Here is a 23,725-nt window from a genome sequence, read left to right as displayed (position 1 = left end):
AGCTTATCAGAAGCTTCTAAAACCATGATCATTTTCAGGAATTTTCTGAGCTGTTTAAAGGCACAGTCAACTTAGTGTATGTGAACTTCTGACCCACTGGAATTGTGATACAGTGAATTATAACTCAAATAATCTGTCTGTAAACAATTGTTGGAAAAATTACTTGTATCATGCACAAAGTAGATGTCCTAACCAACTTGCCAAAGCTAAGGTTTGTTAACAAGAAACTTGTGGAGTTGTTGAAAAAACAAGTTTTAATGACTCCAACCTAAGTGTATGTAAACTTCCGACTTCAACTGTATATACATCGCTATATGCAGTAGGGAACAGCCTGATTTCTCCAAGAGAGACCTGATCCTGGATCATCCTTATTTAGTTGTCTGTGGATCAACAATGCATCAACCAATCAGATAAAATGACAATCCGGGATCAACAATACATCAACCAATCAGATAAAATGATGATCCGGGATCAACAATACATTAACCAATTAGATAAAATGATGATCTGGGATCAACTCAGCTTCTGTAAATTATATCACATAATCAACACAGTAAAATGAACATTTGTTATTTTTTTTGATAACATAAAAATTGGATCTAAGTCGAGCACAGTTCATCACCAATCGGTAACTATATCAAAGAGTGTCTGTCTACATACTGTAGATAATTAGTTTGGAGAATAAATATGTTATACCTCCAGATCTAGACAAGCAGTGTTGTTGATAAGCAGTGTAGGCTAGTGTTCAACATACCGCTTAGCTTCTCCTCTCTTTATGGAGTAACCCAGCTGACCTTTGCCCCCGATTTGTATTGAAAGTCACAACATAAAATCAAGAAGGCAAAACGGAGAGTGTGTTTTTTTTTCACAGCTCTAGTGTTTGCCCTCTCTTCACCACTTATGCTGCTTTGGTGTCTACTTTAAAAGGTAATTGAAGCTTGGAGAGCACATCCTTTTTGTCATGCAAAGCAGAGCTAGGTCCTTTTAGCTCTTTAGCTTCAACTGGAGAATTGGCGTTGAGAAATAAAGATTCCATTGTTGGGAAATTCCCCTCCGGCTTTGTTGTAAGATTTACGATTGTTTTTGTGAATGAGTGTTTTGGCAAGAGGCTACTGCAATATTTCACTGAGATACATATATTTTATGGAAACATCCACAATATTTTATAGGTGAAGAAGTCACAGTTCAAATGACTTTTTTAAAACTATGTGAGTTTCATAATGTGTGATAAAAAAAACACATCTGCACCCTTTGTGTGTTTAGATCATTGTTACTGTGTTGTTGACTTATTGTTACTGTGCTGTTGACTTATTGTTACTGTGTTGTTGACTTATTGTTACTGTGTTATTGACTTATTGTTACTGTGTTGTTGACTTATTGTTACTGTGTTGTTGACTTATTGTTACTGTGCTGTTGACTTATTGTTACTGTGTTGTTGACTTATTGTTACTGTGTTGTTGACTTATTGTTACTGTGTTGTTAACTTATTGTTACTGTGTTGTTGACTTATTCTTACTGTGTTGTTGACTTATTGTTACTGTGTTGTTGACTTATTGTTACTGTGTTGTTGACTTATTGTTACTGTGTTGTTGACTTATTGTTACTGTGTTGTTGACTTATTGTTACTGTGTTGTTGACTTATTGTTACTGTGTTATTGACTTATTGTTACTGTGTTATTGACTTATTGTTACTGTGTTGTTGACTTATTGTTACTGTGCTGTTGACTTATTGTTACTGTGTTGTTGACTTATTGTTACTGTGTTGTTGACTTATTGTTACTGTGTTGTTGACTTATTGTTACTGTGTTGTTGACTTATTGTTACTGTGTTGTTGACTTATTGTTACTGTGTTGTTGACTTATTGTTACTGTGTTATTGACTTATTGTTACTGTGTTGTTGACTGATTGTTACTGTGTTGTTGACTTATTGTTACTGTGTTGTTGACTTATTGTTACTGTGTTGTTGACTTATTGTTACTGTGTTGTTGACTTATTGTTACTGTGTTGTTGACTTATTGTTACTGTGTTGTTGACTTATTGTTACTGTGCTGTTGACTTATTGTTACTGTGTTGTTGACTTATTGTTACTGTGTTGTTGACTTATTGTTACTGTGTTGTTGACTTATTGTTACTGTGTTGTTGACTTATTGTTACTGTGTTGTTGACTTATTGTTACTGTGTTGTTGACTTATTGTTACTGTGTTGTTGACTTATTGTTACTGTGCTGTTGACTTATTGTTACTGTGTTGTTGACTTATTGTTACTGTGTTGTTGACTTATTGTTACTGTGTTGTTGACTTATTGTTACTGTGTTATTGACTTATTGTTACTGTGTTGTTGACTTATTGTTACTGTGTTGTTGACTTATTGTTACTGTGCTGTTGACTTATTGTTACTGTGTTGTTGACTTATTGTTACTGTGTTGTTGACTTATTGTTACTGTGTTGTTGACTTATTGTTACTGTGTTGTTGACTTATTGTTACTGTGTTATTGACTTATTGTTACTGTGTTGTTGACTTATTGTTACTGTGTTGTTGACTTATTGTTACTGTGCTGTTGACTTATTGTTACTGTGTTGTTGACTTATTGTTACTGTGTTGTTGACTTATTGTTACTGTGTTGTTGACTTATTGTTACTGTGTTGTTGACTTATTGTTACTGTGTTATTGACTTATTGTTACTGTGTTGTTGACTTATTGTTACTGTGTTGTTGACTTATTGTTACTGTGCTGTTGACTTATTGTTACTGTGTTGTTGACTTATTGTTACTGTGTTGTTGACTTATTGTTACTGTGTTGTTGACTTATTTTTACTGTGTTGTTGACTTATTGTTACTGTGTTGTTGACTTATTGTTACTGTGCTGTTGACTTATTGTTACTGTGCTGTTGACTTATTGTTACTGTGTTGTTGACTTATTGTTACTGTGTTGTTGACTGATTGTTACTGTGTTGTTGACTTATTGTTACTGTGCTGTTGACTTATTGTTACTGTGTTGTTGACTTATTGTTACTGTGCTGTTGACTTATTGTTACTGTGTTGTTGACTTATTGTTACTGTGTTGTTGACTTATTGTTACTGTGTTGTTGACTTATTGTTACTGTGTTGTTGACTTATTGTTACTGTGTTGTTGACTTATTGTTACTGTGTTGTTGACTGATTGTTACTGTGTTGTTGACTTATTGTTACTGTGTTGTTGACTTATTGTTACTGTGTTGTTGACTTATTGTTACTGTGTTGTTGACTTATTGTTACTGTGCTGTTGACTTATTGTTACTGTGCTGTTGACTTATTGTTACTGTGTTGTTGACTTATTGTTACTGTGTTGTTGACTTATTGTTACTGTGTTGTTGACTTATTGTTACTGTGTTGTTGACTTATTGTTACTGTGTTGTTGACTTATTGTTACTGTGTTGTTGACTTATTGTTACTGTGTTGTTGACTTATTGTTACTGTGTTGTTGACTTATTGTTACTGTGTTGTTGACTTATTGTTACTGTGTTGTTGACTTATTGTTACTGTGTTGTTGACTTATTGTTACTGTGTTGTTGACTTATTGTTACTGTGTTGTTGACTTATTGTTACTGTGTTGTTGACTTATTGTTACTGTGTTGTTGACTTATTGTTACTGTGTTGTTGACTTATTGTTACTGTGTTATTGACTTATTGTTACTGTGTTGTTGACTTATTGTTACTGTGTTGTTGACTTATTGTTACTGTGCTGTTGACTTATTGTTACTGTGTTGTTGACTTATTGTTACTGTGTTGTTGACTTATTGTTACTGTGTTGTTGACTTATTGTTACTGTGTTGTTGACTTATTGTTACTGTGTTATTGACTTATTGTTAATGTGTTGTTGACTTATTGTTACTGTGTTGTTGACTTATTGTTACTGTGCTGTTGACTTATTGTTACTGTGTTGTTGACTTATTGTTACTGTGTTGTTGACTTATTGTTACTGTGTTGTTGACTTATTGTTACTGTGTTGTTGACTTATTGTTACTGTGTTATTGACTTATTGTTACTGTGTTGTTGACTTATTGTTACTGTGTTGTTGACTTATTGTTACTGTGCTGTTGACTTATTGTTACTGTGTTGTTGACTTATTGTTACTGTGTTGTTGACTTATTGTTACTGTGTTGTTGACTTATTTTTACTGTGTTGTTGACTTATTGTTACTGTGTTGTTGACTTATTGTTACTGTGCTGTTGACTTATTGTTACTGTGCTGTTGACTTATTGTTACTGTGTTGTTGACTTATTGTTACTGTGTTGTTGACTGATTGTTACTGTGTTGTTGACTTATTGTTACTGTGCTGTTGACTTATTGTTACTGTGTTGTTGACTTATTGTTACTGTGCTGTTGACTTATTGTTACTGTGTTGTTGACTTATTGTTACTGTGTTGTTGACTTATTGTTACTGTGTTGTTGACTTATTGTTACTGTGTTGTTGACTGATTGTTACTGTGTTGTTGACTTATTGTTACTGTGTTGTTGACTGATTGTTACTGTGTTGTTGACTTATTGTTACTGTGCTGTTGACTTATTGTTACTGTGTTGTTGACTTATTGTTACTGTGTTGTTGACTTATTGTTACTTATTTTTCTGTACATTACCATAAAACAACCCCTTTGTGCAGGAAAACCATTTTGATTTATAAATTGTTGTCAATGTCTATGAATTATTGCTATGGTAACCTAGTCGGTCAACTGGCAGCTTCCACATTACATTAATGTCGATCAAATGTGATGTCATCAGATTATGTGCCTATCAAAAAAATTCCATTCAGAAATGTGACTGTGGAGACTAAAGTGCAAATTAATGGGTTGAGTGAGTCTGGGTTTTGTCATGACATGTTGCAAACAACTTGACGTGCGCTAACAACCTTCCTCAGTGATTTAATAACAGTCATCTATGTTAGACCCCACCCCCACCCCTCTCTCTCCTTCTTTCTTTGCCAGAGGGATTGCTATAAACTGCACCAATTTACCAGAGTCCAACCATATTGTAATGGGTGCGTCTCTCAAACCCTTCCCCCTTCCCTCTGCTTGTTCCAACCAAGGACAGGGGTCAGTTAGAAGGCCTTTCTGGCCCCGTGGCAGATACATAGTTCCAGGCTCCTCATTGGACAGTACTAGTCCAATGACCTTTTCAACTCTTCTCTCCTCCGTGACCCCAAAATGCCTAGTGCTTGAGGTCATCATTTTCTATGTTTATCTTTCTTGTTTTTCCTTCCACGTTTGAATAAATGTTTGCTCTAAGCCCAGCTGTAATGAATGTCAAATAATATTATCTTTATATCTTTATACGTTGCACAATGAAGGTGAGAAGTCTTTATTAATAGTGATTCCTTTGTGTCTCTCTATAGGTGGAAGTATTCATTACCAGCTCTGCAGTGCTCCTGAAGAAAAGACCGGATCCTACCGGTAAGTTAGACACACTGTATGTACAACACAGCGAAAGGTTAAATTACAGTGTTTTAATTTTCTATTAAGTCATCCGGTGTTCCTTGTTAACAGGGAGACGAATCAGTGTTATTGCAATTATGTGGCGCTCTTAATTCAATTTGCCCCTGTGAACTAAAATGAGTTCTAAACTTCCCCATTAAACTTAATTGCTGTTCATTCAATTCCATAAAACGGGGGGAATTGTCAGGGGAAATCCTGATCATAAATGTAATTATTTTAATAACGGGGGCGCCGGTGTACTAGTTATCCCCCTCATTACCGTACGTGATTCACTATCGCTCTAGCCTGACAAAACCCAACCAAGATCCTCCTCTGACAATGTATTGGGCTGGAACAGGGCAGGGAACCATCAAACAAAGATGTTCTACAGGTCAATGTGGAATGTATTGTGTCAGGGTTAGACACCACACAGATCATGGTTTTTGGTGCTTTTCTATCAAATGTCATTCTTTTTACCCAGGTTGGAAGCCACATATTTCCAATATTTTCAGTCTGATCATTAATAAACTGCTTTGACTCTACACATTGTCTTCCTGTTAGATATTTAAAAAACAGTAGCATTTATTTTCAGAAAAAGAGAAATGTACCTGGAAGCCCTGATCACAGTCACAAGCTCAGTCTCTCCATGACGCTAGAAAATATCGCTCCCCAAGGTTTCAAAATGGTAGCATTTAGCCCTTCACTGTGCTGTCCCCCCTTTCTCCTTCTATCCTTCCCTCCCTCCCTCCTTCCTCCTATTTCTTCCCATGTCCATTAGACCTTGCAGACTAATCGAGCAGCACCAATTGCTCCCGCGGTGAGATCATTAAGTAAATTATTTTAAGATCAAACGGCCAGCAGTCACAATGAAGTCCTGTGTAATGGTGAAAAGCTCAGAAGTCTCCCCCTCCTCCACCCCCTCCTGTGAAATGAAAGCCCAGTGGGTAGTTGTCTCTTGCACCTATCAGGTGGATACCCAGGCCATTAGACTCCTTTTAGCTGCAGGCTAAGGCAGGACCCGCTAATTGGCTGCAGGAACAAAACCAAACCCACTGACAGGATCAGACTTGCATGCCGCTTTTAAAGAGATGCCAAATTATTGTGAGGGTCCAAAGACTGAAACAGCAGTGACAGGAGGCTAGCTAGTTAGCTACCACTGGAATGGTCCACCTAGGAGAGGCAGGGGGCTAGCTAGCTAGCTACCACTGGAATGGTCCACCTAGGAGAGGCAGGGGGCTAGCTAGCTAGCTACCACTGGAATGGTCCACCTAGGAGAGGCAGGAGGCTAGCTAGCTAGCTAGCTACCACTGGAATGGTCCACCTAGGAGAGGCAGGAGGCTAGCTAGCTAGCTACCACTGGAATGGTCCACCTAGGAGAGGCAGGAGACTAGCTAGCTAGCTACCACTGGAATGGTCCACCTAGGAGAGGCAGGAGGCTAGCTAGCTACCACTTTGAATCACTTCCGGTACTTTATGGTAAATTAATGTAAGTGTTTTGTTCATAAAGTACATTGCATTCAACCATGTTTACACAATTTTGATGAATTGGACTGATAAACCACATTGATGAAAGAATCAGAATTCCAGGAAAGGTTTTTCCAGCTATACAGCCACTTTCATCCCTCAAAAGGGGTCTAACGTTGAGCTGGGTCCATAATTCAGATCCTATATAGATTAGGAGAAATCTATAGGCCTCAACCCCACATGAATGGATAAGATTGGCACCTTGTTTATAATTCAGTCATAGATAGATAGATGGTTAGATGGACAGGACGATAGAGAATTACTGAATTTATGTCCCAAATTACACCCAATTCCCTATATAGAGTACACTTTGGACTTTGGACCAGGGAGCCCTATGGGACTATGTAGTGCACTATTATGTAGTGCAAGAAATAGTGCACTACATATGGAATAGGCTGTGTCTCAGATAGCACCCCTGAGGTTCATTGTGGTCTCTCTCTCACATAAGGCCTCAGCTTAGCTGGCCAATTAGAGCATTTGATGAGGTTAGACAGAGGACAGGACAGACAGACATCACTGATCAGAGAGCTGCAGGTAGCTACAGAGGACAGCACAGACATATATCACTGATCAGAGAGCTGCAGGTAGCTACAGAGGACAGGACTGACAGACATCACTGATCAGACAGCTGCAGGTAGCTACAGAGGACAGGACTGACAGACATCACTGATCAGACAGCTGCAGGTAGCTACAGAGGACAGGACTGACAGACATCACTGATCAGACAGCTGCAGGTAGCTACAGAGAACAGGACGGACAGACATCACTGATCAGAGAGTTGCAGGTATCTGTCTGTGTGTGTGTGTGTGTGTGTGTGTGTGTGTGTGTGTGTGTGTGTGTGTGTGTGTGTGTGTGTGTGTGTGTGTGTGTGTGTGTGTGTGTGTGTGTGTGTGTGTGTGTGTGTGTGTGTGTGTGTGTGTGTGCCATTAGCTCAGTTCTAAAGCCATTAGACAGACAGTGATTACACACTAAGTGCTGTCCCTGGACGGTGGTTTGACAGCTTGCCTTTTTACTGGGTCAGAGTTCCTGTTGGGTAACATAATTAAGAGCATGGGTGTAGAAAGAAGGTCACTATTATATACAATGGACTTTCCCGTGTATCTCCTTTATAATCTATCTCAGTATAAACCTACACAAGAGAAGTTTCAAATCATATTTGGTTTGTTTGTTTCTGTTGTCTCACTGAAGAATACATAAATTTTGCCATCAGAACAGCCTCAATTCATCGGGGCATGGACTCTACAGGGGGGGGGGGTGTCAAACTCATTCCACGGAGGGCCGAGTGTCTGCAGGTTTTTGTTTTTTTGTTCCAATTAATCCCTAGACAACCAAGTGAGGGAAGTTCCTTACTAATTAGTGACCTTAATTCATCAATTAAGTACAAGGGAGGAGCGAAAATGCACAGATACTCATCCCCTGTGGAATGAGTTTGACATTTGTGCTGTGTGAAAACTCCAGCACCATTGCAGTTCTTGACACAAATCAGTGCACCTGGCACCTACTACAATACCCCATTCAAAGGCACTTACATCTTTGTCTTGCCCATTCACCCTCTGAATGGCACACATACACAATCCATTTCTCAATTGTCTCAAGGCTTAAAAATTATTCTTTAACCTGTCTCCTCCCCTTCATCTACACTGATTGAAGTGGATTTAACAAGTGACATCAATAAGGGATCATAGCTTTCACCTAGATTCACCTGGTCAGTCTATGTCATGGAAAGAGCAGGTGTTCTTAATGTTTTGTACACTCAGTGTATTTTGCGCTGAATTCTTGCACTCACTCACCCGCACATACAGCGATCCTTTTTCAGTAGTTTGGCTCTGTTTTGACCAAGGAGAGGAGATGGAAACCAATCAATGAGATGTAGTTTTGATTTAAAAAATGACATTGTCAAATAACATGAATTAAAACGTGAAATCAACAAAAATGTGTACCATGTCACTGGATTTAGGTTTAAAGGTTAATCCAGTCCAAAAGAAATATATATATTTTTTAAATAATTTTTTTATTAATCTACTGTTCATACAGTCCCAAAATGTGTTGCATGTCAGCAGTCAAGTTTTGAAGATATTGGGCATTCAAGAAGCAAAGTGTCACCAGCCGCATCATCATGTATAAAATACCAAAATATAGTTATTTGGGGTGGAAAAAAAGGAGTAAAATTCTCCAAATTCCATCACGTTGATGACTTGAATCAGTTTTCCATGTTGATTCAACGTCATCAGACGGAAAGACATTGAGTTTTTTGTTGTTGAAATGACATGGAAACAACACTGACTCAACCAGTGGGGAATGTTGTAGATAGATGAGATAGAAACCAATGCAGCAAAGTGAAGAGCGTGATTTATCCTCCTCCAGCATGGACCGTCAGTCTCATCAATCACATGTTTTAATTAGTGATAGCTCTCCTTTGTGACTGAGAAATGTGCATGTAATTCAATTTGGGGCTCCCCGCAGCTCCGACCCAGTTCTCCCAAGTGAAGATTTGTCAATTCAATGGAAGTTCAGGCAAGGTCCTAATGGTAGAGACAGGGGAAAGGAGTGAATTAGGTAAAGCAATCTGCCACCGCTGACATCATTGTGTTCTGTTGAATGCTGTGGGGCAGGACAGGAGAGACACGTGCTGTAAGCTTTATGACACCCTCTGCAGTTCCTGTATCTGTACCTATGACTCAATGATGTAGGTTTACATAAGGGTTTGGCTATGATAAGATCAGCTGAGGTATGTGGCTCTGCTGGACTTTTTAATGTCCTTGGTTACAGGGAACTTATCAGTCCGACTTTTTATTTTTTATTTCGTCTTCAACTTTTTTATTCTCTCCCCGTCTCTGTCTTCAGGGAGCTCTTGCTCTATCTAGTCAGCTAAACACCAGCCACTAGTTCATTATTTGTGGGTAAAAGGAAGCAGCATGTTCAGTACAGCTAAAGCTACAGTATTAAGGATGGCATTATCCACTATCTGACGTTGTCACCAAACTAAACTCTTAGAAAAAAAGGTGCTATCTAGAACGTAAAAATGTTCTCCGACTGTCCCCATAGGAGAACCCTTTGAAGGACCCTTTTTGGTTCCATGTAGAACCCCTATTCCAAAGAGGGTTCTACATGGAACTCAAAAGGGTTCTACATGTAACCAAAAATAGTTCTATCTGTAACCAAAATGGGTTCTATGGGGACAGCCAAAGAACCATTTTGGAACCCTTTTTTCTGAGTGTATCTATGAACAGATGATCAACCACACCACCCTCGACAGGGACACACTATACTCCAAAACCTCCCAAACAGTTGTTGGGCCAAACGGCCCTGTCGTTGACCTCCTGTACAGGTTTAGGGATTAACACTTTAGGCAAAACAAATCCACCTAATCTGTGTATGGCCCTGCACTGCAGAAAACAATTAACTGACATAACCTCATTGATTTATAGTAGCTATACTGTAAATACTGTAATATTTTTGCCTCAGAGTGAGGGTCAGCATTAAAAGTTACACTATCTGTCAATCTGTCAGGTTGCATTACAAATTCCACCCTAGTCCCTATATTGTGCACTCCTTTTGATCAGAGCCCCATGGGTACCCTATAGACCCTGGTCAAATGTAGTGCACTATATAGGGAATGGGGTGCTATTTGGGATGCGGCGACGGTCTCTGTCCATGTACATGTTTGAAATACCCTGTAGGACCCCAGGCTGTACAGATGGCTGTATGACTGCTCAGGTACCTATTAAAAGCTATTGTACAGGCCTGTACGCCTGTCGTCTCATTTGTAGACCATCTGCTCACAGAACCATGCCAGCAGGTGTTATGTGATTGGTTATCACGGTCAGGATGACCGAACCATGATGATCCAGCAATCTAGTAATGTGATGTTGTTAAATGACTTCAACTACGATGCGCAAACAAGCCTGTCTGTTGGTACTCTTTACACTAGTCTGGACATGGCTGTTGGTATTCTTTACAGTTGTCTAGACATGGCTGTCTGTTGGTATTATTTACAGTTGTCTGGACATGGCTGTTGGTATTATTTACAGTTGTCTGGACATGGCTGTTGGTATTCTTTACAGTTGTCTGGACATGGCTGTTGGTATTCTTTACAGTTGTCTGGACATGGCTGTTGGTATTCTTTACAGTTGTCTGGACATGGCTGTTGGTATTCTTTACAGTTGTCTGGACATGGCTGTTGGTATTCTTTACAGTTGTCTAGACATGGCTGTCTGTTGGTATTATTTACAGTTGTCTGGACATGGCTGTCTGTTGGTATTCTTTACAGTTGTCTGGACATGGCTGTCTGTTGGTATACTTTACAGTTGTCTAGACATGGCTGTCTGTTGATATTCTTTACAGTTGTCTGGACATGGCTGTCTGTTGGTATTCTTTACAGTTGTCTGGTCATGGCTGTCTGTTGGTATTCTTTACGGTTGTCTAGACATGGCTGTCTGTTGGTATTCTTTACAGTTGTCTGGACATTGCTGTCTGTTGGTATTCTTTACAGTTGTCTAGACATGGCTGTCTGTTGGTATTCTTTACAGTTGTCTGGACATGGCTGTCTGTTGGTATTCTTTACAGTTGTCTAGACATGGCTGTCTGTTGTTATTCTTTACAGTTGTCTGGACATGGCTGTCTGTTGGTATTCTTTACACTAGTCTGGACATGGCTGTTGGTATTCTTTACACTAGTCTAGACATGGCTGTCTGTTGGTATTCTTTACAGTTGTCTAGACATGGCTGTCTGTTGGTATTCTTTACAGTTGTCTGGACATGGCTGTCTGTTGGTATTCTTTACAGTTGTCTGGACATGGCTGTCTGTTGGTATTCTTTACAGTTGTCTAGACATGGCTGTCTGTTGGTATTCTTTACAGTTGTCTGGACATGGCTGTCTGTTGGTATTCTTTACAGTTGTCTGGACATGGCTGTCTGTTGGTATTCTTTACAGTTGTCTGGACATGGCTGTCTGTTGGTATTCTTTACAGTTGTCTGGACATGGCTGTTGGTATTCTTTACAGTTGTCTGGACATGGCTGTTGGTATTCTTTACAGTTGTCTGGACATGGCTGTCTGTTGGTATTCTTTACAGTTGTCTAGACATGGCTGTCTGTTGGTATTATTTACAGTTGTCTGGAGATGGCTGTTGGTATTCTTTACAGTTGTCTAGACATGGCTGTCTGTTGGTATTCTTTACAGTTGTCTGGAGATGGCTGTTGGTATTCTTTACAGTTGTCTGGTCATGGCTGTCGGTATTCTTTACAGTTGTCTAGACATGGCTGTCTGTTGGTATTCTTCACAGTTGTCTAGACATGGCTGTCTGTTGGTATTCTTTACAGTTGTCTAGACATGGCTGTTGGTGTTCTTTACAGTTGTCTAGACATGGCTGTCTCTTGGTACTCTTTACAGTTGTCTAGACATGGCTGTCTGTTGGTATTCTTTACAGTTGTCTAGACATCAAATCAAATCAAATGTATTTATATAGCCCTTCGTACATCAGCTGATATCTCAAAGTGCTGTACAGAAACCCAGCCTAAAACCCCAAACAGCAAGCAATGCAAGTGTAGAAGCACGGTGGCTAGGAAAAACTCCCTACAAAGGCCAAAACGTAGGAAGAAACCTAGAGAGGAACCAGGCTATGTGGGGTGGCCAGTCCTCTTCTGGCTGTGCCGGGTGGAGATTATAACAGAACATGGCCAAGATGTTCAAATGTTCATAAATGACCAGCATGGTCGAATAATAATACGGCAGAACAGTTGAAACTGGAGCAGCAGCACAGTCAGGGGGACTTGGGACAGCAAGGAGTCATCATGTCAGGTAGTCCTGGGGCATGGTCCTAGGGCTCAGGTCCTCTGAGAGAGAGAAAGAAAGAGAGAAGGAGAGAATTAGAGAACGCACACTTAGATTCACACAGGACACCGAATAGGACAGGAGAAGTACTCCAGACATAACAAACTGACCCTAGCCCCCCGACACACAAACTATTGCAGCATAAATACTGGAGGCTGAGACAGGAGGGGTCAGGAGACACTGTGGCCCCATCCGAGGACACCCCCGGACAGGGCCAAACAGGAAGGATATAACCCCACCCACTTTGCCAAAGCACAGCCCCCACACCACTAGAGGGATATCTTCAACCACCAACTATACCACCAAGTATAGCCCACAAAGATCTCCGCCATGGCACAACCCAAGGGGGGGCGCCAACCCAGACAGGATGACCACATCAGTGAATCAACCCACTCAGGTGACGCACCCCTTCCAGGGACGGCATGAGAGAGCCCCAGTAAGCCAGTGACTCAGCCCCTGTAATAGGGTTAGAGGCAGAGAATCCCAGTGGAAAGAGGGGAACCGGCCAGGCAGAGACAGCAAGGGCGGTTCGTTGCTCCAGAGCCTTTCCGTTCACCTTCCCACTCCTGGGCCAGACTACACTCAATCATATGACCCACTGAAGAGATGAGTCTGTCTGTTGGTATTCTTTACAGTTGTCTAGACATGGCTGGCTGTTGGTATTCTTTACAGTTGTCTGGACATGGCTGTCTGTTGGTATTCTTTACAGTTGTCTGGACATGGCTGTCTGTTGGTATTCTTTACAGTTGTCTGGACATGGCTGTTGGTATTCTTTACAGTTGTCTGGACATGGCTGTTGGTATTCTTTACAGTTGTCTGGACATGGCTGTCTGTTGGTATTCTTTACAGTTGTCTGGAGATGGCTGTTGGTATTCTTTACAGTTGTCTAGACATGGCTGTCTGTTGGTATTCTTTACAGTTGTCTGGACATGGCTGTTGGTATTCTTTACAGGTGTCTGGACATGTCTGTTGGTATTCTTTACAGTTGTCTAGACATGGCTGGCTGTCGGTATTCTTTACAGTTGTCTGGACATGGCTGTTGGTATTCTTTACAGTTGTCTAGACATGGCTGTCTGTTGGTATTCTTTACAGTTTTCTGGACATGGCTGTCTGTTGGTATTCTTTACACTAGTCTGGACATGGCTGGCTGTTGGTATTCTTTACAGTTGTCTAGACATGGCTGTCTGTTGGTATTCTTTACAGTTGTCTGGACATGGCTGTTGGTATTCTTTACAGTTGTCTAGACATGGCTGTCTGTTGGTATTCTTTACAGTTGTCTAGACATGGCTGTTGGTATTCTTTACAGGTGTCTGGACATGGCTGTTGGTATTCTTTACAGTTGTCTGGACATGGCTGCCTCCTTATACAGGACAGTATCGCTGGAGCCTTCGTAGACCTAGTGATGTGTAGAAGCACCTTGTCCTTGATACTTCCTCCATTTCATTTGCTTGATGACTGTTGTTTAGTGTGTGTTGACTCTATAGTGTTCTCTATTGAATTTAATTGCATTAGACCCAGTGCTGGGTGGAAGCACCTCGACATATCCTCCACTTCATTAGCTTGCTTAGAGTGTTGACTCCAGGGTGCTGTTGACTCTAGTGCGTTGACACTTCATTTTGGATTGTCATTGACTTCATGTGATAGCCTATCTTGCTATTCTGGGATCAATGATGAGGGTTTGGGGAAAGAACTTCTGTGCACTTGTGAGACACATTTGATCTTATTCATGACGTGAGGGTGCTATCAGCATGACTTTGTTTACCCCTTCAGTAATCCATTGAAATGACAATCTAGTGATGGGCAACAAAACAGGTCCCGCTGCCTCTTGACCTACAAAGAGACCAGGACCTCTTATCCTTCATTTAAACGTTTCTCTTCTGATTCCCTCTTCAATAGGAGACTTAACTGATACTGAGGGTATAGGGCCCGAGCCGTTACTCAAAACAATGAGAGCTTTCAAAGTTAAAGGGCCCATTCAAATGCTAAAGGAGGCAATAGCTAATTATTTAGTTCTCACCAGACACTTGAAAGTCTCTTATCTGACACATGTTGATGCAAAGTCACTGTAGGGTTATCTACAGTGCCTTGCGAAAGTATTCGGCCCCCTTGAACTTTGCGACCTTTTGCCACATTTCAGGCTTCAAACATAAAGATATAAAACTGTATTTTTTTGTGAAGAATCAACAACAAGTGGGACACAATCATGAAGTGGAACGACATTTATTGGATATTTCAAACTTTTTTAACAAATCAAAAACTGAAAAATTGGGCGTGCAAAATTATTCAGCCCCCTTAAGTTAATACTTTGTAGCGCCACCTTTTGCTGCGATTACAGCTGTAAGTCGCTTGGGGTATGTCTCTATCAGTTTTGCACATCGAGAGACTGAAATTGTTTCCCATTCCTCCTTGCAAAACAGCTCGAGCTCAGTGAGGTTGGATGGAGAGCATTTGTGAACAGCAGTTTTCAGTTCTTTCCACAGATTCTCGATTGGATTCAGGTCTGGACTTTGACTTGGCCATTCTAACACCTGGATATGTTTATTTTTGAACCATTCCATTGTAGATTTTGCTTTATGTTTTGGACCATTGTCTTGTTGGAAGACAAATCTCCGTCCCAGTCTCAGGTCTTTTGCAGACTCCATCAGGTTTTCTTCCAGAATGGTCCTGTATTTGGCTCCATCCATCTTCCCATCAATTTTAACCATCTTCCCTGTCCCTGCTGAAGAAAAGCAGGCCCAAACCATGATGCTGCCACCACCATGTTTGACAGTGGGGATGGTGTGTTCAGCTGTGTTGCTTTTACGCCAAACATAACGTTTTGCATTGTTGCCAAAAAGTTCAATTTTGGTTTCATCTGACCAGAGCACCTTCTTCCACATGTTTGGTGTGTCTCCCAGGTGGCTTGTGGCAAACTTTAAACAACACTTTTTATGGATATCTTTAAGAAATGGCTTTCTTCTTGCCACTCTTCCATAAAGGCCAGATTTGTGCACTATACGACTGATTGTTGTCCTATGGACAGAGTCTCCCACCTCAGCTGTAGATCTCTGCAGTTCATCCAGAGTGATCATGGGCCTCTTGGCTGCATCTCTGATCAGTCTTCTCCTTGTGGTCTGATACTCCTTCCATTTCAATATTATCGCTTGCACAGTGCTCCTTGGGATGTTTAAAGCTTGGGAAATCTTTTTGTATCCAAATCCGGCTTTAAACTTCTTCACAACAGTATCTCGGACCTGCCTGGTGTGTTCCTTGTTCTTCATGATGCTCTCTGCGCTTTTAACAGACCTCTGAGACTATCACAGTGCAGGTGCATTTATACGGAGACTTGATTACACACAGGTGGATTGTATTTATCATCATTAGTCATTTAGGTCAACATTGGATCATTCAGAGATCCTCACTGAACTTCTGGAGAGAGTTTGCTGCACTGAAAGTAAAGGGCTGAATAATTTTGCACGCCCAATTTTTCAGTTTTTGATTTGTTAAAAAAGTTTGAAATATCCAATAAATGTCGTTCCACTTCATGATTGTGTCCCAATTGTTGATTCTTCACAACAAAATACAGTTTTATATCTTTATGTTTGAAGCCTGAAATGTGGCAAAAGGTCGCAAAGTTCAAGGGGGCCGAATACTTTCGCAAGGCACTGTATCTCACAGCAGTCATCTATCGGCTTTACTTCCCTATGGGAACAGAGAGGGAAACCTTCAACACTGTTGATGCTCCTCTCACAAATGTGTATCTGTTATTCTAATCTACTGTAATCTGCACTATTCCACTGTAATCTGCTCTATTCTACTGTATTCTACTCTGCTCTTTTTAATTTTTCCTTTATTTAACTAGGCAAGTCAGTTAAGAACAAATTCTTATTTACAATGACGGCCTAAGAACAGTCGGTTAACTGCCTTGTTCAGGGGCAGAAAAACAGGTTTTTACCTTGTCAACTGGGGGATTTGATCTCGCAACCGTCTGGTTACTAGTCCAACGCGCTAACCACTAGGCTACATGCCGCCCCACACTGCACTCTGCTCTATTCTACTCTGTTCTATTCTACTCTGTTCTACTCTACTCTATTCTACTCTACTCTATTCTACTCTAATCTATTCTACTCTAATCTGCTCTATTCTACTCTACTCTATTCTACTCTGTTCTACTCTATTCTACTCTGTTCTATTCTACACTGCTCTATTCTACTGTATTTTACTCTATTCTATTATTCTCTATTCCATTCTACTCTATTTGACTCTGCTATACACTGCACTACTCTGCTCTATTCTACTCTATTCTACTCTGCTCTACTTTTCTCTATTCTACTTTGCTCTGCTTTAGTCTACTCTATTCTATTTTACTCTATTCTACTGTACTGTGCTCTACTCTAGTCTACTCTACTCTACTCTACTCTATTCTACTCTATTCTGTTCTACTCTGTTCTCTTCTACTCTACTGTAATCGGCTCTACTCTGTTCTACGCTATTCTTTTCTACTCTTCTACTCTGCTCTGCTCTGCTCTACTCTACTCTATTCTACTCTATTCAATTCTACTCTGCTCTACTATGGTCTACTCTATTTTACTCTATTCTCCTCTGCTCTACTCTACTTTATTCTACGCTACTCTATTCTACTCTATTCTACTCTATTCTATTCTACTGTTGGCTTCTCTATTCTATTTGACTCTGTTCTATATGCTTTCCATCTCAGACCATGCATGGACACTACCATTCTAAAGTTTGGGGTTGCTTAGAAATGTCCTTGTTTTTGAAAGAAAAGCACCTTTTTTGTCCATTTAAAATAACATAAAATTGATCAGAAATACAGTGTAGACATCGTTAATGTTATAAATGACTATTGTAGCTGGAAACGGCAGATTTTTAATGGAATATCTACATAGGCGTATAGAGGCCCATTATCAGCAACCATCACTCCTGTGTTCCAATGTAACGTTGTGTTAACTAATCTAAGTTTAGCATTTTAAAAGGCTAATTGATCATTAGAAAACCCTTTTGCAATTATGTTAGCACAGATGAAAACAGTTGTTCTAATTAAAGAAGCAATAAAACTGGCCTTCTTTAGACTAGTTGAGTATCTGGAGCATCAGCATTTGTGGGTTCAATTACAGGCTCAAAATGGCCAGAAACAAATAATTTTCTTCTGAATCTCGTCAGTCTATTCTTGATCTGAGAAATGAAGGCTATTCCATGCGGGAAATTGCCAAGAAACTGAAGATCTCGTACAACGCTGTGTACTACTCCCTTCACAGAACAGTGAAAACTATCTCTAACCAGAATAGAAAGCACAACTGAGAAAGAGGACAAGTACATTAGAGTGTACAACTGTCCTCAACTGGCAGCTTCATTAAATAGTACCCACCAAACCGAGGCGATAGAAAGAAGAAAAAGCCATATCTCTGACTGAGCAATAAAAAGGAAAGCTTAAGATGGGCAAAAAAACACAGACACTGGACAGAGGAAGTCTGGAAAAAATTGTTATGAACAGACCAATCTAAGTTTGAGGTGTTCAGATCACAAAGAAGAACTTCCGTGAGACGCAGAATAAATAAATAAAAATGCTGGATGAATGCTTGACGCCATCTGTCAAGCATGATGGAGGCAATGTGATGGTCTTGGGGTGCTTTGGTGGTGGTAAAGTGGGAGATTTGTACAGGGTAAAAGGGATCTTGAAGAAGGAAGCCTGTCACTCCATTTTGCAACGCCATACCCTGTGGACGGCGCTTAATTGGAGCCAATTTCCTCCTACAACAGGACAATGACCCAAAGCACAGCTCCAAACTATGCAACAACTATTTAGGGAAGAAGCAGTCAGCTGGTATTCTGTCTATAATGGAGTGGCCAGCACAGTCACCGGATCCCAACCCTACTGAGCTGTTGTGGGAGCAGCTTGACCGTAGGGAACGTAAGAAGTGCCCATCAAGCCAATCCAACTTGTGGGAGGTGCTTCAGGAAGCATGGGGTGAACTCTCTTCAGATTACCTCAAAGCATTGACAACTAGAATGCCAAGGTCTGCAAGGCTGTAATTGCTGAAAATGGAGGATTCTTTGACAAAAGCAAAGTTTGAAGGACACTATTATTTCAATTAAAAAGTCATTATTTACAACCTTGTCAACGTCTTGAATATATTTCCTATTAATTTTGCATCTAATTTCATGTACAGTTCCTTGCGAAAGTATTCGGCCCCCTTGAACTTTGCGACCTTTTGCCACATTTCAGGCTTCAAACATAAAGATATAAAACTGTATTTGTTTGGGAAGAATCAACAACAAGTGGGACACAATCATGAAGTGGAACGACATTTATTGGATATTTCAAACTTTTTTAACAAATCAAAAACTGAAAAATTGGGCGTGCAAAATTATTCATCCCCCTTAAGTTAATACTTTGTAGCGCCACCTTTTGCTGCGATTACAGCTATAAGTCGCTTGGGGTATGTCTCTATCAGTTTTGCACATCGAGAGACTGAAATTGTTTCCCATTCCTCCTTGCAAAACAGCTCGAGCTCAGTGAGGTTGGATGGAGAGCATTTGTGAACAGCAGTTTTCAGTTCTTTCCACAGATTCTCGATTGGATTCAGGTCTGGACTTTGACTTGGCCATTCTAACACCTGGATATGTTTATTTTTGAACCATTCCATTGTAGATTTTGCTTTATGTTTTGGACCATTGTCTTGTTGGAAGACAAATCTCCGTCCCAGTCTCAGGTCTTTTGCAGACTCCATCAGGTTTTCTTCCAGAATGGTCCTGTATTTGGCTCCATCCATCTTCCCATCAATTTTAACCATCTTCCCTGTCCCTGCTGAAGAAAACCAGGCCCAAACCATGATGCTGCCACCACCATGTTTGACAGTGGGGATGGTGTGTTCAGCTGTGTTGCTTTTACGCCAAACATAACGTTTTGCATTGTTGCCAAAAAGTTCAATTTTGGTTTCATCTGACCAGAGCACCTTCTTCCACATGTTTGGTGTGTCTCCCAGGTGGCTTGTGGCAAACTTTAAACAACACTTTTTATGGATATCTTTAAGAAATGGCTTTCTTCTTGCCACTCTTCCATAAAGGCCAGATTTGTGCAATATACGACTGATTGTTGTCCTATGGACAGAGTCTCCCACCTCAGCTGTAGATCTCTGCAGTTCATCCAGAGTGATCATGGGCCTCTTGGCTGCATCTCTGATCAGTCTTCTCCTTGTATGAGCTGAAAGTTTAGAGGGACGGCCAGGTCTTGGTAGATTTGCAGTGATCTGATACTCCTTCAATTTCAATATTATAGCTTGCACAGTGCTCCTTGGGATGTTTAAAGCTTGGGAAATATTTTTGTATCCAAATCCGGCTTTAAACTTCTTCACAACAGTATCTCGGACCTGCCTGGTGTGTTCCTTGTTCTTCATGATGCTCTCTGCGCTTTTAACGGACCTCTGAGACTATCACAGTGCAGGTGCATTTATACGGAGACTTGATTACACACAGGTGGATTGTATTTATCATCATTAGTCATTTAGGCCAACATTGGATCATTCAGAGATCCTCACTGAACTTCTGGAGAGAGTTTGCTGCACTGAAAGTAAAGGGGCTGAATAATTTTGCACGCCCAATTTTTCAGTTTTTGATTTGTTAAAAAAGTTTGAAATATCCAATAAATGTCGTTCCACTTCATGATTGTGTCCCACTTGTTGTTGATTCTTCACAAAAAAATACAGTTTTATATCTTTATGTTTGAAGCCTGAAATGTGGCAAAAGGTCGCAAAGTTCAAGGGGGCCGAATACTTTCGCAAGGCACTGTATGTTTTCATGGAAAACAAGGACATTTGTAAGTGACCCCAAACTTTGGAATGATAGTGTATATTATCATAAATACTATAGGACAGATATCACATAAACTGTTCCAAATTCGCTTCAAAATATTCATAAGAAACTGCTTTGGTATATACAGTTGAAGTCGGAAGTTTACGTACACTTAGGTTGGAGTCATTAAAACTCGTTTTTCAACATCTCCACAAATTTCTTGTTAACAAACTATAGTTTTGGCGAGTCAGATGTGTCATGCACAAAGTATATGTCCTAAGTAATTTGTCCAACAATTGTCTACAGGCAGATTATTTCACTTATAATTCACTGTATCAAAATTCCAGTGGGTCAGAAGTTTACATACACTAAGTTGACCATGCCTTTAAACAACTTGGAAAATTCCAGAAAGTGATGTCATGGCTTTAGAAGCTTTTGATAGGCTAACTGACATAATTTGAGTCAATTGGAGGTGTACCTGTGGATTTCTTGACATCATGGGAAAATCAAAAAAATCAGCCAAGACCTCAGAAAAAAATTGTAGACCACCACAAGTCTGGTTCATCCTTGGGAGCAATTTCCAAATGCCTGAAGGTTCCATGTTCATCTGTACAAACAATAGTACGCAAGTATAAACACCATGGGACCACGCAGCCGTCATACCTCTCAGGAAGGAGACGCGTTCTGTCTCCTAGAGATGAACAGACTTTGGTGCGAGAAGTGTAAATCAATCCCAGAACAACAACATAGGACCTTGTGAAGATGCTTGAGGAGACAAGTACAAAAGTATCCACAGTAAAACGAGTCCTATATCGACATAACCTGAAAGGCTGCTCAGCAAGGAAGAAGCCACTGCTCCAAAACCTCCATAAAAAAGTCTGACTACGGTTTGCAACTTCACATGGGGACAAAGATCGTACTTTTTGGAGAAATGTCCTCTGGTCTGATGAAACAAAAATAGAACTGTTTGGCCATAATGACCATCGTTATGTTTGGAGGAAAAAGGGGGAGGCTTGCAAGCCGAAGAACACCATCCCAACCGTGAATCAACTTCTTGGTGTCACTCAGTTAAATTAGTTTATTTTTGGGGTACAGTGGTGTTAATTAGAAAACCTCCTTCTCGGTGCTGTGAGTGGATATTGTGTGAATGTTTTACAGTGTATTTTGTACAGTAGAGCTATAAAGTCAGTGTCTCAAATCCCCACATAAAGTGTATATTGGTCTCCTGAGGAGCAGACCCTAAGAGTATGTCAAACTAGCTGCCTGCCCATGGCAGGGGCCAAGCTGTTCTCTCTAACAATGTTACAGGGCAAGAAAATCATCAGCTTTCAATCCTGTTTTGATATGACAGGCTATTTTATGGTACACCCAAAATACATTTGGTACCAATTCATCCCAGGGTCTACATATACTGTCACTCTCTCGCAGTGATGTAAAGTACTTCAGTAAAAATACTTTGGAATAAAAAAAATTGTTAAAAAGTGTTGGACCATGCCCCTGCCTGTCTGTAAATTAAAAAAACAGTGTTGGACCATGCCCCTGCCTGTCTGTAAATTAAAAAAAACAGTGTTGGACCATGCCCCTGCCTGTCTGTAAATTTAAAAAACAGTGTTGGACCATGCCCCTGCCTGTCTGTAAATTAAAAAACAGTGTTGGACCATGCCCCTGCCTGTCTGTAAATTAAAAAACAGTGTTGGACCATGCCCCTGCCTGTCTGTAAATTAAAAAACAGTGTTGGACCATGCCCCTGCCTGTCTGTAAATTTAAAAAACAGTGTTGGACCATGCCCCTGCCTGTCTGTAAATTAAAAAAACAGTGTTGGACCATGCCCCTGCCTGTCTGTAAATTAAAAAACAGTGTTGGACCATGCCCCTGCGTGTCTGTAAATTAAAAAAACAAGAATGTGGTGCCGTTTGGTTTGCTTTATGTAAGGAATTTGTGTTGTTGTTGTAGATTTATACTTTTACTTTTACTTTTGATACTTAAATATATTTTACCAATTACATTTACTTTAGACTTTTACTCAACTAGTATTTTACTGGGTGACTTTCACTTTTTAAAAATGGGGTACTTTTTCCACCACTGCTCTCTCCTCACTGCTAGAGAGAGTCCAGTATGGGGGACGTGTAGGTGGGGTAACAAATACAGATTTAGAATACATAGAAAACGTCATTTTGGATCCTGGATGCTGATTGGCTGAAACAGCATTCCAGACGTGTACATTGTGAACTGGAAAAGTACAACACAACAACAAAGCAAACTAAACATCTTGTTGCTTAGAAACCTGTATTGAAATAAGTTCCAGCGGACGGCAGTAGTGAAACACTTTGTGGTGGTGACATCACACGACAAGCAGCAGAGATGTCTGTAATCAGTCTCTACCTGCATTTACACACTTTACTGACCCATCATAGACCCACAGCAGAGATGTCTGTAATCAGTCTCTACCTGCATATACACACTTTACTAACCCATCATAGACCCACAGCAGAGATGTCTGTAATCAGTCTCTACCTGCATTTACACACTTTACTAACCCATCATAGACCCACAGCAGAGATGTCAGTAATCAGTCTCTACCTGCATTTACACACTTTACTAACCCATCATAGACCCACAGCAGAGATGTCTGTAATCAGTCTCTACCTGCATTTACACACTTTAGTAACCCATCATAGACCCACAGCAGAGATGTCTGTAATCAGTCTCTACCTGCATTTACACACTTTACTAGCCCATCATAGACCCACAGCAGAGATGTCTGTAATCGGTCTCTACCTGCATTTACACACTTTACTAGCCCATCATAGACCCACAGCAGAGATGTCTGTAATCAGTCTCTACCTGCATTTACACACTTTACTGACCCATCATAGACCCACAGCAGAGATGTCTGTAATCGGTCTCTACCTGCATTTACACACTTTAGTAACCCATCATAGACCCACAGCAGTAAGAAAGTATTGTAAGATAATTATAATGTCCCCCTCACTACTGGAAGAGACATTTATTTGTGTTATTCTGTAGTAGCAACAGTGTAGTATGATTAGGATTTAGGGTGAAACATCCCATATTAAAGAAGAATTCACCCCTCTAGACTCATTTCCTACATACAGACCTCCAAAAGAAATGACCTT

At 40.3% G+C, this 23,725-nt stretch overlaps 1 protein-coding gene across 1 annotated transcript in view; it reads left to right on the top strand.

Annotated features, from left to right (window-relative positions):
• The first annotated feature begins 5,373 nt into the window (after positions 1 to 5,373).
• Positions 5,374 to 23,725, top strand: part of sp8b (sp8 transcription factor b) — a 110,667-nt gene continuing 92,315 nt past the window's right edge. Inside the window, exon 1 of the mRNA XM_036965672.2 lies at positions 5,374 to 5,425. The gene's annotated coding sequence lies outside the window, so the exon portion shown is untranslated. The remainder of the gene's footprint in view (positions 5,426 to 23,725) is intronic.

The sequence above is a fragment of the Oncorhynchus mykiss genome, chromosome 3 (genome assembly GCF_057628025.1).
Source record: "Oncorhynchus mykiss isolate SJ-2025 chromosome 3, ASM5762802v1, whole genome shotgun sequence".
Taxonomy (NCBI): Eukaryota; Metazoa; Chordata; class Actinopteri; order Salmoniformes; family Salmonidae; genus Oncorhynchus; species Oncorhynchus mykiss.
Note: the sequence above shows the minus strand (reverse complement) of the source record. Positions and strands in the feature narration are given on the sequence as shown.